Raw genomic sequence first — 11,914 nt, 5'->3', positions numbered from 1 at the left:
GATGTTCTGAGTTCCCTGATATTATGTTTATCTTAGAGCTAAAGACCAGTAATCCCTGAAAGGAGTGAGTAATTTCTTTTTGCCAGGGTACAGGCAATCTGAAAATGGCATAAGGCCTTTAAATTTTTTCTCAGGATTTTCTTTTTAAATTATTTATTTTTATTTTTAAAGAAGCTTTAGATTATATAAGTGCTACATAAAAATGTAGGGGATTCCTCCCTCTCCCACATTTTCCCAAATTAACAACATCTTTCATTACTGTGGTACATTTGTTACAGTTGATGAACACATAGAAGCATTGTTACTAATGGTCTCAAGGGTTCTCTGCCTCCTTATCATTCAAAGGTTGTGAGTCTATTAAGTAAGGTAAGTCTTTGATTTGAATAAGAGTCAGTGACTCATTATTTTGATGGTTAAAGTTGTAGATTTTTAACTGGATTTATGATTGTTTTCTGTTTTACACATCAAGTAAAATGTTAGTGGGCTTCCCATCTGTTTCAATCCTAGATACTCAATGTACAATTTTCTTCTAACAAAAATTCCTGATAATCAAATTAACATGAGTTAAAAAAAAATGGCCATGCCCCAGTCAAGTCGGTTGAATGAAATGTTTCAAGTCTCTCTGTCCCAATAGTAGCTTTGTACAGTCATCAAGAACAGGCAAAAACATCTTTCTAAAGCTTCAGAAAACAGGTCAGGTATCTTAGTAAAAAGACAAACACAATATCAAGAAGAAGACAAGTTAAAAACGTGGATCTCCTGGCACCCTGGCTGCCTCTTTTCCCATGTCCTGACTGGCTCATTATAGAATCAGTCAGTTGTCACAATGAAGATCCCTGTTCCCACTTTCAGAGGGAGCAGAATAATCATCTTTCAGTTGATGGAGGCATGTACTTCTGACCCAAACTGTTTGCTGGTGGTCTGAAGGACTCACTGTTGCAAACTTGCCTTGCATATTGAAGGTGGCTTGTTGAGGTCTCCCATAGAAAACTGTAGGAGAGCAGCCAAGTCATGATGCCTGGGGAAAGGGAATGCTGGCTCTAGGACATACAGTGCAGTGTCTGGGACCATGAGAAAATTGTTTCTTAGAGAAGATGGGACTTTTGCATCCATGTAAATGAGGGGATTCCTAGGGCCACACTTGTATACCCAAGACAGGAGCCATGTGTAAAAAGGATCAGATTGGGCCTGAAGATTTGGCTTGAAGCTATTCTCCAATTCTTTCTATGGATAAGCCCTGAAGGACAGCATTCATACAGGTCAGTCTCCAAAAACTGGGGAAGGTATTTTCTTTATTCCTTCTTTCTTTTTGTTAGCCCCAGGCATTCAAGGAAAGCTCTGTCATGACATTAGCTGGATTCAATTTAAGGAAAAGTCCGCTCAGAGTCTAAATTATAGTTATAACACATTACAATATCAAAAATCCAGATTTCAATATAAGATTAGAAAACATACAAAGAAACAGGAAGTGATGGCCCAGGCAAAGGAGAAGAATAAAGCATTAGAAACCATCAGTGAGGAAGATGAGATCTGGGATGATCTAGAAAAAGACTTTTAAAAAGAAAGAATCAGTGAACTTGAAAATGAGACAAAATCATGTGGTCTGAGGAGTAGAAATAAGAAAGAGGGCAGGGATAGGGAAGAAGACATATGCTGTGGGGGCATTTTCAGGACTTGGAGTTGTCCTGGGTGGTACTGCAGGGACAGATGCTGGACATTGTATGTTCTGCCATGGCCCACTGAGTGGACTGAGGAGAGTGTAAGCTACAATGTAAACCATTATCCATGTGATGCAGCAGTGCTCCAAAATGTATTCACCAAATGCAATGAATGTGTCATGATGATGAAAGAGGTTGTTGGTGTGGGAGGAGTGGAGTGAGGGGGGTGGGGTGTATATGGGGACCTCATATTTTTTAAATGTAACATTTAAAATAAATAAAGAGAGAAAAAACAAATGATGCTGGAAGAATTGAATATCCATATTTAAAAGAATGAAGGAAGCATTTATATCTCTCCACATTCTCTCCAACCTCTACAATTTTCTGACATTTTAAGAATAGCCAGTCATAATAGGTGTGAAATGTAAACTATGGTCCATGCAGTTTGGCAGTGCTCCAGGGTATATTCATCAAATGCAGTGAATGTGCCATACTGATGAAAGGGTATGTTGATGTGGGAGGAATGGGGGGATGGGGAATGGGGTATACGGGAACCACTTATGTTTTTTAATGCACCCGTTTGTGTGATCTCTTTATCTTTTCAAAAAAAGACAATAAAAATAAATACCCTTAAAAAAAAAAAAAAGGAATGTGAGCAGAATGTGAGGAACCTGTGGGATACCATCAACCATGCATTGTGAGAATCGCAGAAGAAGGAAAGAAAGGAGCAGAGAGACTATTCAAAGAAATAAATGCTTAAAAGTTTCCAAATTTAAAGAAAGACATGAATATACATCTCCAAAGAGAATAATCCCCAGCATACTCACACCATGCCGTGTTATAATCAAACTGTTGATTGCCAAGATAAAGAGAGATTTCTTAAAGCTGCAAGAGAGATGAAAGTGTCACATACAAGGGAGCCTTAATAAGATTAAGTACCAATTTCTCACTGAAAACTATGGAAGCAAGAAGGCATATATTAAAATGCTGAAAGCAAAATACTGCCAACTAAGAATTATTTATGTGACAAACTATTTTTCAAAAATTAGGAAAGAAGGGGGGAATGAAAAAGTATGCAAAATGTATTCTATGAACCATAGCAGTGGTAATAGTCTGATGATAATATCTCATAAGCTGTAACAAATATTTCACAATGGAGTGGTGTGTTGGTGAAGGGTTGCTGTATGGGAATTCTACACATGTGCAAGATTGTTTTGTAAGTTCACAACCCCTGTAATAAAAATGTATTTAAAATAAATTAATTAAAGGAAAAAATGAAGGAGCAATTAAAACATACACAGATAAAGAAAAGCTGAGGAAATTTGTGATCACTGCACAAGGGAGTTCTACAGTTCGAAAGAAAATTACACTCAACAATCAACTGGTGCCATATGAAGAAATAAAGATTTCTGGCAAAAATGACATGGGAAAATATAAATACCAGTATTGTTTCATTTTTATTTTGTAATTACACATTTTATTTTCTACAGGATCTAAAAGGCAAATGCATGAAATGTAATGATAAATCAATGTTTTTTTGGTTCATAATGTATAAGCATGTAATTGTTCCAAGAACTGGATAAATTTTATGGGCTATAAGAAGATAGATTACAAATGCTATTGAAGTTGTTTAGTTTGGCATCTAAGCTAGCATGCTTGTTATAGATTTAGGATGTGACATTTAAATCCTGTGGCAGTGCGCACTTCAGCAGCACATATACTAAAATTGGAACAATACAGAGAAGATTGGGTCCTGCACAAGGATGACATGCAAATTCATGAAGCATTCCATATTTTTGGAAGTTGGGGGAGAGGAAAGTGGTGAGCTGACACCTACATGTTTGGAATCTATGGTAAGCTGGAGGTAAGTATTTGTACAGGGAAGGGATAAAATGGGCATAGGGAAAACTTTGGGAGGGGTTTTGCTGGCTTGAGGGGTGCTAAGAATGGGAGGATGGTCAGGTAGCCCAAGAAATTGGGGGGAAGGGAGAGGGGACTTGAACATAGGAGATTGTCAGGTATGTGGTTGAGACTATAACATTGAGAAAACACTTAAGAAAATATAATAAGGAAGGTTATTTGTTTAAGACATTTATGAGGGGACATCTGACACAGTGTAACTGTGGGGCAATGGAACTGTTCCATAAGATCATGCAATGATGGATATAGGATATGCTAAATGACACCAAAAATGTTTAAAGATCCACAGGATACAATTTAAGCCATAATGTAAAACATGAGATAATTAAAAATTTATAAAATTGTATAGTCTAAAATATAAACCATAATGTAAAACAAAATGGAACCATGTTTGAAAGCTATGTTTCAATATCTATACATCAGTTGCTGCAAATATAATATGAATATGTAAAAAGATCATTGCTGGGGAAGAGACAAAGTGTTTGATGTTGGATATGTGGGAGTACCCTATATTGTATATCTGAGTGACTGTGATCTAAAACTTTTTGCGAAGACAAACTTAATAATTAGAGAAAAGATGTAGAAACTGAAGAAGAAATAAAAGAAATTGCCTTGCCACAGTACATACAGGGCAACATGTATTGCAGTAATAAAAGGCAAAATGTGAAAAACAAATCATTCTCATTTTTTCATTTTTTGATACCCAAATTAATTTTTACTTTATTTAATTTTTCAAAATTAGTAAGGATTCTATATCTAAACTTTAAACCCATCACTATATTCCATTTTACTATTAAAGAAACTGGGCACTACATTAGGCTTCATTTTTTTAAAGAAGTTTTGGACCAGAAAGGTTCAACTATGGCAGGAGAGGAATATTGTGTGAGGTGTTATTGATGGGGGACACATGGTTGGGAGGAAGTTCTCCAGGGCATGTAAACAGAGTACATAAAAATGTTTGGATATTTTCATAGTAGTTACAGTTAAAAACGACAACTGAGGGAGTGTTCAGTTCCTAGCCAGGGGAGCTCTATCACATCCCCCAATGGAACAGCAACAATCCCCCAAGTACAATGGCAAAGACCAATAAAGAGGGATGGTCCAATGATGAGCCCTTGATACTGATGACTATGTTTGTGAGCCTGTGCACCTGAAATATGAACTGGGTCTAGAGCTGCTGGGTGCCTAAGAGACTCCATGTTGCTCAAATGAGGTCACCCTTTGAGCCAAACTCAGCATGTAAATGCATTACCTTCACCTCAGTGTGGGGTATGACTCCGGGGGATGAGCCTCACTGGCCCTGAGGGATTGCTGCCAATCACCAGCTGATGATGTAAATAGAAAAATACCTTAAATAAAAGGGTCAACTCCAACCAAAAGAATATCTCAGCTACATGTAATATCAGATGTTAAAAGCTTTTGACCTTGAAGAAAAGTCATAAATGGAAAGGACAGATGAGTTTATATGGCTATGAGTCTCCAAAAAAGACTTGAGAGGTCGTCAAAGAAGTCATGCTTATGCATGCCTCAGCAGGGTCCCAGAGGCAGCCAAAGTAGATACAAACCCAGGAACTGGTTCTCAAGAAGGCGACAGAGTCCCACAGGTTCTATGGTCATGGCAGATGGCTCTGAAATTCAGTGCCATGTCAGTTGGTTCTACTTTGGAGTTTGTGTTCCTGAGTGTGATGGAGTTGGACACAGATGTGAACTTTCTACACATGCCTCTTCTGTCACTTTTACTGAACCTGTGGTTGGTGCTGAGGTTAGTGTATACCCAGGAGATTTGAATTTCTGGAATGGTCATGTGCCAGCTAGGCCCTGAGCCTCAGAAGAGCTGCAGTTCCTACTCTCCATTTTGTTTGACTTGCACAAGTCAGCTAACAAGGAGGTGAAGGTGGTCAACCACTACACCATGGAACCGAGAGGGCCTACAACTGCAAGCCGGTGAATTGCATCCATCATCCATGTGGAATCTAAGCCCCCTCTTGATATAGAGGTGGAGTGGACATAACCATCCCAGACTCCCCAGGATGGAGGAATAGGTGGACTTACTGATATTCTACTATGGAACTATTGTGATTAGTAATGGAAGAAATTGTAGCATTGATGTGAAGAAAGTGGCCATAGTAGCTGCTGAGGGCAGGGAGAGGGAAGAAGAGATATGATGTGGGGGCATATTCAGAACTTGGAGTTGTTCTGGGTGGTACTGCAGGGACAGATACTGGACATTGTATTTCCTGCCATGGCCCAGTGGATGGACTGGGAGACAGTGTAATCTACAATGTAAACCATTATCCATGTGGTGCAGCAGTGCTCCAAAATGTATTCACCAAATACAATGAATGTGCCACGAAGTTTAATGGGGTTGTTGATGTGGGAGGAGTGGGGTGAGGGGGGTGAGGGGTCTATGGGACACTCTTACATTTTTTTATTATAACATTAAAGAAATAAAGAAAAAAGGATGATAAAAATAAATAAATAAATCCTGTGGTAACCATGAAGAATATATTAGAGAATATTCAAAAACATAGAGACAGAATGTAGAGTACAGACTATCAGGGCTGGAGGATAGGGGCAATGTACAATAAATGTAAATTGAGTATAGATTTTCTGTTTAAAGTAAAGAAAAAGTTATAATAATGGATGTTGTTAGAGTATAGCAACATTGTGAATGTGATTAATCCCACTGAATGTTGTGTTTGGGAGAGGTTGGAATTGGAGGCTATTTTTTGTATACACGCATACCACATCTTATTGCAACACTTTATTGTTTTTCATAGATATATATATTTTTAATCAAATTGAAGGTGTGTGTCAGCCATGTGTTATCAACTTTATTGGTGCCTTTTTTCCAATAGCATGTTCTCAATCTGTGTCTCTGTGTCACATTTTAATTAAGGTATGTATATTGTTTTTTAGATATAATGTTATTGAACACTTAATATACTATGGTATCATGTAAACATAGTTTTCATATGCACTGGGAAACCAAAAAGTTCACAGGACTCACTTTTTTTGCAATATTTGCTTTATTGCACTCATCTAGTACTGAACTTGCCACATCTCCAAGGTGTGACTGTGTCTGTTTCCATGATTTAAAGAAGAAGAAAAAGAAATTGAAAAGGTAATGACAATTAAATGCAATGTATGACTCTGGATGGTATTTAATAATGGAACACAAAAGATTCAAAAGGACATTATAGGGACATTAAAATAACTGGTAATATAGAATGTAAGTTTTATATGAATGTTTAATATTTTTGGACTTGGTGACTGCCCTTAAGGTCATTGCCTGGGTGAAAGTCCTTTTTTGTAGGAAATGTACATGGGAGTATTATGCAATCAAGTAGTGTGTGTGTGTAACCTTCTCTAAAAGGCTCAGAAAATTGATGGACAGAGGAGTGGATGGATGGATGGATGGATAGATGGATGAAAAGAAAGAATGAAATGGCAAAGGTGGAATAATGTTGGAATTGGTGGATAGGTTATTGGGGTTTGGGGGTATGCTGGAGTTCCTGTATGGCATTTGTATTGTTTTTGTGTAATTATTTCAAAATAAATAGTTAAAAAAATATAATTTAAAAAATCTGACCATGTCCATTACATTGACATCACACCTGGCAATCAAATGATGTTGTTTGGCACCTTTAAATATCATGTGCATTAAATTATGGAACTCTTTTAAGTGGCACCATCTTCTCCCTTCATCCTCAGTCTAGCGAGGACACCAATTACACAGCCTTTCAAAGATATTGCTTCTCCCCTCATCAATGGGTTTCTCAATGATGTGATGAAAGATGTAACTTTTTATGCTCTTGTAGTACAGAATTAAAGGGTAGGTTATTTTTTTAATTATTTATTATATTTTTTAAAAATTACATTATGAAAAATATGAGGTCCCATTCAACCCCACCGCCCCCGCCCCCCACTCCCCCCACAGCAACACTCTCTCCCATCATCATGACATATCCATTGCACCTGGTAAGTTCATCTCTGAGCATCACTGCACCCCATAGTCAATGGTCCACATCATAGCCCACACTCTCCCACGTTCCATCCAGTGGGCCCTGGGGGGATCTATAATGTCTCGTAATTGTCCGTGAAGCACTATCCAGGACAACTCCACGTCAAAGGGTAGGTTATTGTGTCACACATAATTCCCTTCCAATTTTCCTATTTTCATGAGATTTTTTATTTTTCCTCTATATTATAAGTAGGGATTTCTTGTATTTTAACCTCAGTTAGCAACATACTTAGTTCAGTCAACAAATTAAGAGCACAAAAATACTCACAACTGCCTAGATTAGCACTTATAATCCAAAATTTCTGGTAAGATTGCCCATATCAATAAATTTATCTTGATTAAAACTGTGTTTCTCTTTCTCATCTATGATCCTCAGAATTCATTTCCATACCTATACTCTCAATTTTGTTGAGATAATTAAGAATTTTTTGTGATTCTTTTGATAGGTAAACATTTTTATTCATATTGTGACACTGAAATTTGTAACCTTGGGCATTCTGTGATCTGATTCTGGTTTCATATTTCAACGACCTTGAGGGCTGTTACAAGTGGTTTATGAGGAAAATTGCCATCCCCTTGCACTGTTATTACATCAAGAGAGGTTTTGACAGAGGTTTTCAAATATATTTTTGGGGGGGAGGGGTTACTGTCAAGGAATTCTTGGTGATATTTGGAAGTAAAGGTTTATACTCACTCTGTGATGATTTGAAGTCTAGGGTTTTCTGAACCACCTTAATCCTCTAATGTGTTCTTGTATTAGTCACGATTATTAATGCTAGGTGCTGTGATAGGACAAATCTTCAATCTCAGTGATTTAATAAAAGAGATTTCTCTGTTGACTCTTCTCCAAGTAGTGATGCAAGGATCTGAGCTCATTGTATAACATAGCTCTGATATCTAAAAAAGTTTTCACATCTATCTGCACAGATGTAGGAGAAAGAGTGAGCTGAGGATATCAGAGAAGATTTTAGGGATCAGTCCTGGAAACTGTATACATCAATTCAATCCATATTTCATTGGCCAGAAATGGTCATGTGGTTTCATCAAATTGCAAGGAATGTTTTATTGACAGGAGTATAAAATGAAATTGGTGAACATCTAGCACAGTCTGCTCTTCTGATTACTAAATATCCACTTCAATCTTTCTCCCACAATTAGAACACATTCACACCCTCTGCACGGGTGGTAGTCTATGATTCTCAGCAATATACCCAATTGAAACTTCAAGATCTTTGGAAGATAAGCATTATTCTCTAGCAGGTACTGATGTCACTTCTTGAATGACCTGTGAACAAAAATGGAGATTGTATGCCACCCTTGCACACCCCATAATCAGTGGTGGATCAGGAAAAGAATAAATTCAATACACTCTCCCATTAGGAAAGAGAAGAATAAGAGATACATTGTAGTTAATGATTCATAACGATTCTCAAATCCTGCTGGGAAAACATTTTGAAGGTGCCTATTGTATTATTCAAGATTATTAATGTTAAGCTGCTCTAAAGCAAAAACCCACAAATAAATGGTAGCCAAATGAAAAGTATTTTTCTCACATGCCATACTACAGATCCTGAGAGGAAACACTCTTTGTGGTTCTCTTACCATAGGTGATATTTTAATTAATATTTATTATTTTATTGTTCTATTTTACTTTATTTTTGTCTTTTTTAATGTTACACTAAAAAAAATATGAGGTCCCCATATACCCCTCACCCCCCCTCATCCCACTCCTCCCATAACAACAATCTCCTCCATCACCATGGGACATTCATTGCACTTACTGCCACTCCATGAAATCGACTAACAAAATTCCATTTCTCTCATACCAAGTGTATACCTTTTTCATTCAAAGATATTCAGGTCAAATAACCCATCCCCAAATTCCATTTCCTTAAAGATCTGTTGCCTGTAGGCATTTCTGGCACCATCTACTGTGTCAGGAAGTTTTCACTTGCAAATATCAGAATCTACCATGCTTAGACAAAGGACAAATTGAAGTTATTAAAAGATATTAGGTAGCTTATAGAATTGTTGAGAGAGCTAGATAAACAAACTTGAGGCTAATTTTTCACAATTTCTATAATAGAAACAAAGCACATAACTAAACCAGCTGAATGAAGACACTGATGCTGTTGCTACAAACTCAGATATCACTTGTAGATGATAGACAAACAAAGCAGATTCCCTACTAGAAGTTGTTTCCTCATGTTGTTCACTTATGAATCAAAGTCTTGCTTGGATGCATCTCATTGACAGAAACTAGGTCACATGCCTGCAACCAAGCTGAAAAGAAAAGTAGGGAAGTTAGTGTTCTGATTCTACCTTAGCAAAGTAGACCTTAGAATGTGAGGAGCGATTACATTGTAAGAAAGCTATATAAAAGATATTGGGTAGCCAGAAGTAACAGATGACCACCAGGGGGAAGGTCAAATTGCACAGGAAGCAGACTCTGAGACAGAGATTTGCATGCAGAAAACTTATTGAGTAGTACTTTTTATTTCAAACCAGATGGGGGGGTGAAGGATACCAGATTGAATAGAGCAAGAAGCTTATCTGTGTTTCAGTTGTAACAAAGGCTTCAGTTAATTGTATGGGGAGCTCTGAAGCTGGAAATTCCCTTCAGAGTTTTTTCTCATTGGGGAAAGTTGCCAGAATTTGATTAGTCATTAGATATAGGCTTCCCTGGGAAGGGCATGTGACCTTTGGTGAGATAGTTTTCATCAGCCAAAGGCAATTACTGGAGAGGAACTTACCCGATAGCTGTCTACTATGAACAAGTTCAGCAGTTGGCAGAATGATTGCTTTAGTTTTGGTGAGGACAAAAGTATGGAAATCACATGACAGGATTGACTAGCATTTACTCCATGTAACTTGGAGCCACTGAACCCTCCTATAATATTCTAGTGGGCATTTTATTCCTGGGGAAAAGTTGCAAGAGGGAGGTTAGTTGGGTGAACTGAACCTCTACTGATACAGGTGGTGCAAGGTCATAACTGATACTCATCCTCCTCCATCACCACCGAACATAAAGATTCTGTTCACCATAGGCTAGCACTTCTGATTCTCTTGGTTGCTTACTTGGTGGTACTATACAGACCCTCATCCTTAAAATGTCTGTCTCATAGTTGCTGTGTACTTCCTGGGCTGTGGCTACTCTGCTTGTCCATTTACAGCCAGAATTGGACAAGGAAATACCAAAAAAAAAGACAAATGGATTACCTGGGTGTTGAACATATTCTTCTCTGCTGTCATAATAAAAGAAGCCCCACCTCTTCCTGATGATTAGGGTAAATTATATCTGCCAGTTTGTTTATTCTTTTCCTTACCTGCTGATATCTTGGCATGAAGATTCCAATGTGACAAGGATGCAGCCATAGACTGAGATTAAATGGGACACTTTATGCATTCCATATTGGAAATAACATCCTCTGGTAACTAGAACTTCTAAATCTACAGATTGCACAATTGTAGGGACAGAAAGCACATGTTCCTGAATTGGGTTACTGGGAATGAAAGCAAGCAGGGCCCCTCCTAGTTTCATACTTTGTTTCTTGAACCTATGTATTCTACCTGTTGGGAACATAACACTAAACACAGGTCTTTCATTTACTTGAAGTGCACACTGCATATTCTGATCTGGTTCCTCAGTGCCTTCAACAGGCTATTTGATTGTCTATCCAGCCATCAGGTTCAGAGAGATACAATAAGTAATTATACCAGTATATCAGTCCCATGGTCATGTCCCAATACCATAATTCTTTGATATAAAGTGGTGCTGATGGTCCAATGCAATATTAGTGGTATTCTATCTCAGTGGATAAAGTAATCTGTAAGACTGCAGATAATGGTAATGGCCATGTACCTGGAGGCAGGAAACATAATTCAAACCCATAATATGTGTCTCCTATATTCAGGATGAATCACTGTCCTTTCTATGGTAGAAGAAGACTAGATTACCTAGCATAACACCCAAGTGACTCGTTCATTCTTTTTGAGGGATGGGATCATATTGGACACTCAGTGCTTTCTTTGTTGCCAATAGGTTGGATATTTGGCAGTTACAGTAGCTAAATCAGCTTTGAAAAGTGTAACCCAGTTTTTGGGTCCATGCATAGCCTTGATCCCTTTCACCATGGCTACTTCATTTATGTTTCCATTCTGTGAACTCTGTGGTAGCTAATGTGAGAAAGACTTAAAATATCAAGTCATTCTATTTTGATATTTAGCACTTCGTCTGTAGTAGATGTTCTCTGGTAGGCATTGATATATAATACAAAGATCTTCATAATTTATTTCCACTCCATAGTTCCAT

The 11,914-nt window shown here is 37.7% G+C and overlaps 1 non-coding gene across 1 annotated transcript; it reads left to right on the top strand.

The window, feature by feature from the left end:
* The first annotated feature begins 3,354 nt into the window (after positions 1-3,354).
* On the top strand, positions 3,355-3,456 carry LOC111762193 (U6 spliceosomal RNA). The gene has a single exon (XR_002795369.2). It is a non-coding gene; the product is annotated as a U6 spliceosomal RNA (small nuclear RNA).
* Positions 3,457-11,914: the final 8,458 nt, after the last annotated feature.

Source organism: Dasypus novemcinctus, chromosome X (genome assembly GCF_030445035.2).
Source record: "Dasypus novemcinctus isolate mDasNov1 chromosome X, mDasNov1.1.hap2, whole genome shotgun sequence".
Classification (NCBI taxonomy): Eukaryota; Metazoa; Chordata; class Mammalia; order Cingulata; family Dasypodidae; genus Dasypus; species Dasypus novemcinctus.
This window is presented reverse-complemented; position numbering and strand designations above follow the sequence as displayed.